Here is a 6,000-nt window from a genome sequence, read left to right as displayed (position 1 = left end):
CTATTCCATTTTAGTTGGACACATTTCATTTTACATGGTGATTAAGAAATCATAAATTAAATGATGAATTTTAGTATTTTACCCTTTACCTATATTAATGATATTCATTGGGCATAGGAATTGATATTGAAATTGTAATTATTCACATTTAATATATACTATTAATTGTAGGGGTAAAATGAGAAAAACTTAATTAACTCCAGCCTGATTTAGTAAGTGATAAACTAATATGAGATATTTATTTTTAATAAGATGATCAATTAAAATGAGACGAAGGAAGTAGTTTAGAGAATAAACAATTAATGTTAAGGATTAAATTGAAAAAAAACTTATTTTTTCTTGATATGTCAAAAATGACAAGTAATAGTGGAAGTTTAATTAGGAAATAAGTGATAAGTAATTTTGAACCGAGGGAGTATAAGAAGTGTGAAAAAACTGTTATTAATATCTCAAAAAGAATAAGAATTACTACTTCCTCTGTGTCCGACAATACTTGTCCACTATATTAAAAATAGATGTTTAACAATACTTGTTCGATTTGAAAAATCAATGCATAGTTTACCTTTTCCTACCCATTTTATCTTTTCTATTAAATATTATTCATTACACAATGCATTTCTCAAACACATTAAATTAATTATATTCAAAGGGTAACATATTAAATTTACCCTATTATTTATTATTTTTAACATGTGTGTCAAGTCAATAGTAAACAGTTATATAATATACTCCCTTCATCCATCTTTATTTATTCACTTTCCTATTGACACAATGATTAAGAAACAATAAATGATAGCAGTAATTTTACTATATTACCTATTGAAGAAAATAAATTTAATGCTTTGAAAAATGAATAGATAATGAATTATATTTAATGCTAAGGCTAAAATATTTAGAGATAAGTAAATTATCCATTAATTTATAAACTGAACAAGTATTATTGGATATTTCAAACTAAAAAGGTTGACCAGTAAAAATGGACGGGAGAGTATGTAGTACTGTTAATTTTGGTCAAAAGTGTTAATAGAATATACTTATATTATTAGTTTTAATCACAACATTATGCTTTGGTCAAATATTTCTAATAGCCAATGTTCAAAATTGAATGTGTTAGGTTAAATTATCTTAAATGACAATTGAATGTGTTAGATTAATTTTTTTTTGTTTTTTTTTTAATATTTGTTGATTAAAGCAACAACAATTCAAATTAATTTTCTCTCCTATTCTGTAGATATAGATTGTAGAGGATCAATTGAATTTAACCCAAAAGAAAAAAAAACATGGTGTTTATTATTTATAATGAACCAGATATATTCATATTAGCAATACCTCTAATAAGACCAAGGAAAGATCCCACAATAGCAATTTCCTCAACAAATTGATTAGTAATAGGTGGAAAATAGCACTACTTTAATGAAATTACATTGTGTAGCAAACATAGCATTATTTTAAGTGTGATCTCCCATTTACTGTCTTTGAAAAGTTACCATGTATAAGGCTGCCTTTTTCACTTCACTTCTCTTTTCTCTTTTCTTTAACTGATTTTTGCTTTACCTTTTATTGTTTGAAATCTCTCAGATTCCTCTTTCAATTTTTTTCTTTCTCACATATTTTTCATGATTTGACAAGGATAGTGTTTCATAATTTCAGGTAACTAATAAATTTAGTTATTGCATATTATCAATTTCTCAATTTTTTTTATATTTTGTACGGTAAATCATTAGCAACTTCGAGTTTGAGGTTTTTATGCTCTAATGGCAGAACACACACCAAAATCACGAACAAATAGGGGTATACCACCTATTAATTTATTGTATAATAATGCACCATCATTTAGTCCTGGATTAACTCAAGACGAAGTATTTAAAGCTGTTTCTATTCTTATACAGTTGAAGAAATCAGTGAGTACGAAGGATCTTAGGTCCAAGTTTTGTAACGATCCAATGAAGATGACTGATATTTTGAAGAAAAAAATGGTTGAAAAAAACTCTTTCTCCAAAAGTCATAAAATTGTAAAAATATGAGAAGAAAATGAAAGCAAAAGAAATTGCAAAGTCAAGCAACGTTGTAAATGACGATATTGAAAACTCGTCTGGTAATGAATCGGAAGAAGATGAGGAGGATGAAGTATTTTTAGGTGTATATGTCTTTTTATTTACTAATATGCATTTAGAGATTTCAGTAAAGCTGATATCATTTTAGGGTAATATGTATTTTGGTGAAGCTGATATGTATTTACTGATATGTATTTTGGTCAAGCTGATAACTTAAATATACATTTTGGGGTACTATATATTTGTGTATTTGTATGTTAAATACATACGCTAAGTTGCATGTATGAAAAATACATTTATATATGAACTATTTATGAAGTGGTATTTTCCTATATGTATTTTTTTTTTATAATTGTTATATATTTTCAGTATATTGGAATGTTGAAATATATCTTTGGGTATTCTTTTTGTTTAAATATGTAGTTGGGGTTATGGACGTATTTGTATTTGTTGAAATACAAATACATTTTCAAATATTTTTCAATACAATATATATAGGTTTGCCATATATACAAATTAACAGACTAAATATACATTTAAGTTACATGAAAGTATTTTGTATTTTTTATAAATACATATGCACTTTCATTTGTATTTTTGTTCTGTTCAATATACATTTAAGGAATATGGAAGCATTTATATTTTTATACATATATATCCAATTTCATATGTATTTTTTGTAGTGATTACTTTGTAACATCCATATTCGAACACAACCGAAATATACAAAATCAAACTTTACGGAAATATATTAAATTTTGAGAATCAGAACTCCAAAAAATTGAGTTTGTGAAGCTTGAAAAATCAATTTTGATCACTATATTGTTCGATCAGTTCAATTTACTGTTGCATTACTTTTTTTTTGAAATTCGTTTACAAAATATTCAAAAATAATTTAATGCAATAAATTGTTAAATTATACAACATAACGAAAAATCAATTTTGATCACTCTAATGAAAAATTATTAATGAGTCAAAATATTAAAAAATAATTTAACAAAAAATCAATTTTGATCACTATATTTGAACGAAACATCAGTAACAGCTCAAAACAAAATAATAGTAATGGTTAAAACAAATCAGAACAAAAACATTTTGATCGATTTCAAACAACTGACGAAATTCATATAAGAAAACAATATTACGATTAAATACCTTCAACAACGGTAATGGTTTAATTTGAATTTTCGAAGATATTGAACATAAGAAACTTCAGTTGAATTTGATTTTGATTTTTTTTTGATGAAAACGATAATGTGAAACTCTATTTGAATTTTTATTTTAGTTGGTAACAAATAACGAAAATTACGTTAATTAAGAGGTTTTAATGAAAAAAGACTCTCCATATTTAATTCATGGCTGATTATACCATATTTAACTCAACTGATTTGAGTTAAATATGGGCAGTAAAACGATTTGTATATGTATTTTTATAGAAACAGTTTGTTCAAATACAAAATTCAAGGTGCTAGTTTAAGTAATTATGAAAGTGTAGCTATGAATCTCATAATTATGGTCTTAAGTATGCTATTTATGAATTTTATCCTAAAATAATATCTACAAGTTGATAAACAACTAAATGAACTAAATATCTATTTATCTACATTACCATTTGAAATGAATGTGTCATTTAACTCAAACAGGGCCCCTTACAGAGAGACAAACTCCCTTATCTCTAGAATTAATCCACAATTTCAACCAACTGCCTCCAGAATATGACCAATATTCCTAATTAGCCTCCTATCCCACCGAATCCACTGGATCCAAACTCTCCTTCAACTTCTACGAAAAAATAAGCCACTGCGGTATCTTAAGGGGGGATATCACGGACACCATGGACTCCCCCAGAATTCAAGACCCTGGAAAAACCTTCCACTCCTCATCCTCAGGGGACAAGGACATAGTCTTATCCCCCGAGGATAAGCAAAGACTGTACTCTCCATGGAAATTCTCGATCATCATCAAGCTAGTGGGAAAGAAACTAAACCACGATTATTTTTGAAAAAAACTCACAGACCTTTGGAAACTAAAAGAGGCCATCATCTTGATTGACCAGGGTCTAGACTACTACACAATCAAATTCAAGAAAGTGGAATCCCAGAGAAAAGTTACACAGGGAGGACCCTGATTTATCACCGAATTTTTCCTTTCAATCAGGTTGTGAGAACCAAGCTTCGTCCCTACTAATTTTTTGATCGAATTACAGTGATTTGGGTACGAATACCATATCTCCTTACAAAATTCTACAATGAGAAAGTTCTTGCTAAAGTGGGAAAGCAATTGGAAAACCCCTCAAAATAGACGCTTGTACATCAGCCACACTTCGTGTGCAATACGCCAGGATCTATGTACGAATCCCAATGGAGACACCAGTCAAGAATTCATTGATCATCGGTATACATAGGTAACATATCCTCTATGGGGGGAAGGCTTCCTGTGTAAAGGATGTGAAAGGTTAGGCCATACTCTCCAGAGCTGCCCACATATATCACAATAGGAACACAATACAATAATGATAGACCCTAAGAACCTGAAACCGGTACCACATGGCTGGAAAATGCTGACTTTCACCAAAAGAAGAACTATCAAGCAACATCTACAGATGGAAGGTAAACAAGCACAACCACAAAGCATTGAGGTAAATATATTCGATACCGCCTCATGTAAGTTTCTTGAAATTTGATCTCTCTAATACTTCATCCTAGACCGGTCAGAAACGGTCACCGGTGGTGGAGGAAACAATGACGAAAGACCTAGCAATCTCACCAACATGGGCCTATCTGTTGGGCCAAAATCTAGCCCCTCTTAGGCTTTCAAAGCTTGTGCAAACTTAGGTTTGTGAGTTACAAGGACCAAAATACCCGGGCCCAATGCTAAGTATCATTCTCCGATGGTGGAGCTCAATAAGGGGAATAAAAAGAGACCTATGAAACTTTGGCCTAATCTTATAAATTAGGCCCGCAAATATCACCGTTAGCCCAAGACCCGACCCTATGAATGTGGATATTCCCAAACAACCCTTTAATAAAAGACGTCGAATGCAGTAATGAGCTGGACATCTTTCTTCGATCATCCCACTCTCTCTCTTCCTCTATCACCCAAAAGCCAGCGATGATTCCTACTGAGCTAAAAGCTCACATCAATCAAAATCAAAAAACTATCATTTCAAATATCTCCTCATTAAATGCCTATAAAAATGGTAATGATGAGAAGATATGAAAGGTCCCTTCAAAGCCTAATTATACCCATAAAGTAGTACTAAATATACTCAAAATACTACTTCCAACACTACTAAAAGAGATAGAAATGGACAATTACAACTCCAGCCCCTTTTTGAACCCAATAATCTTCATCTTAAAATCACTTGCGATAGATCACCAGCCAACATCTTGGTTGGAAATATGTCTATCCCAATAAATGGTACCACTCCATCCGACCTTTGAAGGAAGGCAACTTACAATCGTCATCCAGAAAGAAGGTTCCAAAAGCAGAAGTTCTCACATTGGACAAACCCTTTACTCACATCTTCGAGGACCTTATAAGCAAAATATTTCTAATCCTTATACCTTTAGAACTTTAAAAAATAAACGTACAGATTTGGATCCCAGCCCTAAGCATTTACTTCACCACCAAAATAAAATCTCTATCAAGGAAGAGGAAGAAAATGATGGACTTAACATCAGCTCCCCCACCACTCATGGGGAAAGGGATCCTTTTGGAAAACAATCCCCCAAACCAACCTTAATGATGAATTGCATAATATGGAATGTTAGGGGGCAAATAATGCTGAATTTAAATGCCACTGTAGGTTAATGATCAATATTCACAAACCTTCTCTTTTTGCTCTTCTTGAAACCTGCATGAAAGATCATAAAGGCATGGCTGAAATCCTTGGGTTCATCAGCCATATTTAATTCCCTGCTACTGGGAACTCTGGAGGTATTGT

Source organism: Capsicum annuum, chromosome 9, assembly GCF_002878395.1.
Source record: "Capsicum annuum cultivar UCD-10X-F1 chromosome 9, UCD10Xv1.1, whole genome shotgun sequence".
Classification (NCBI taxonomy): Eukaryota; Viridiplantae; Streptophyta; class Magnoliopsida; order Solanales; family Solanaceae; genus Capsicum; species Capsicum annuum.
This window is presented reverse-complemented; position numbering follows the sequence as displayed.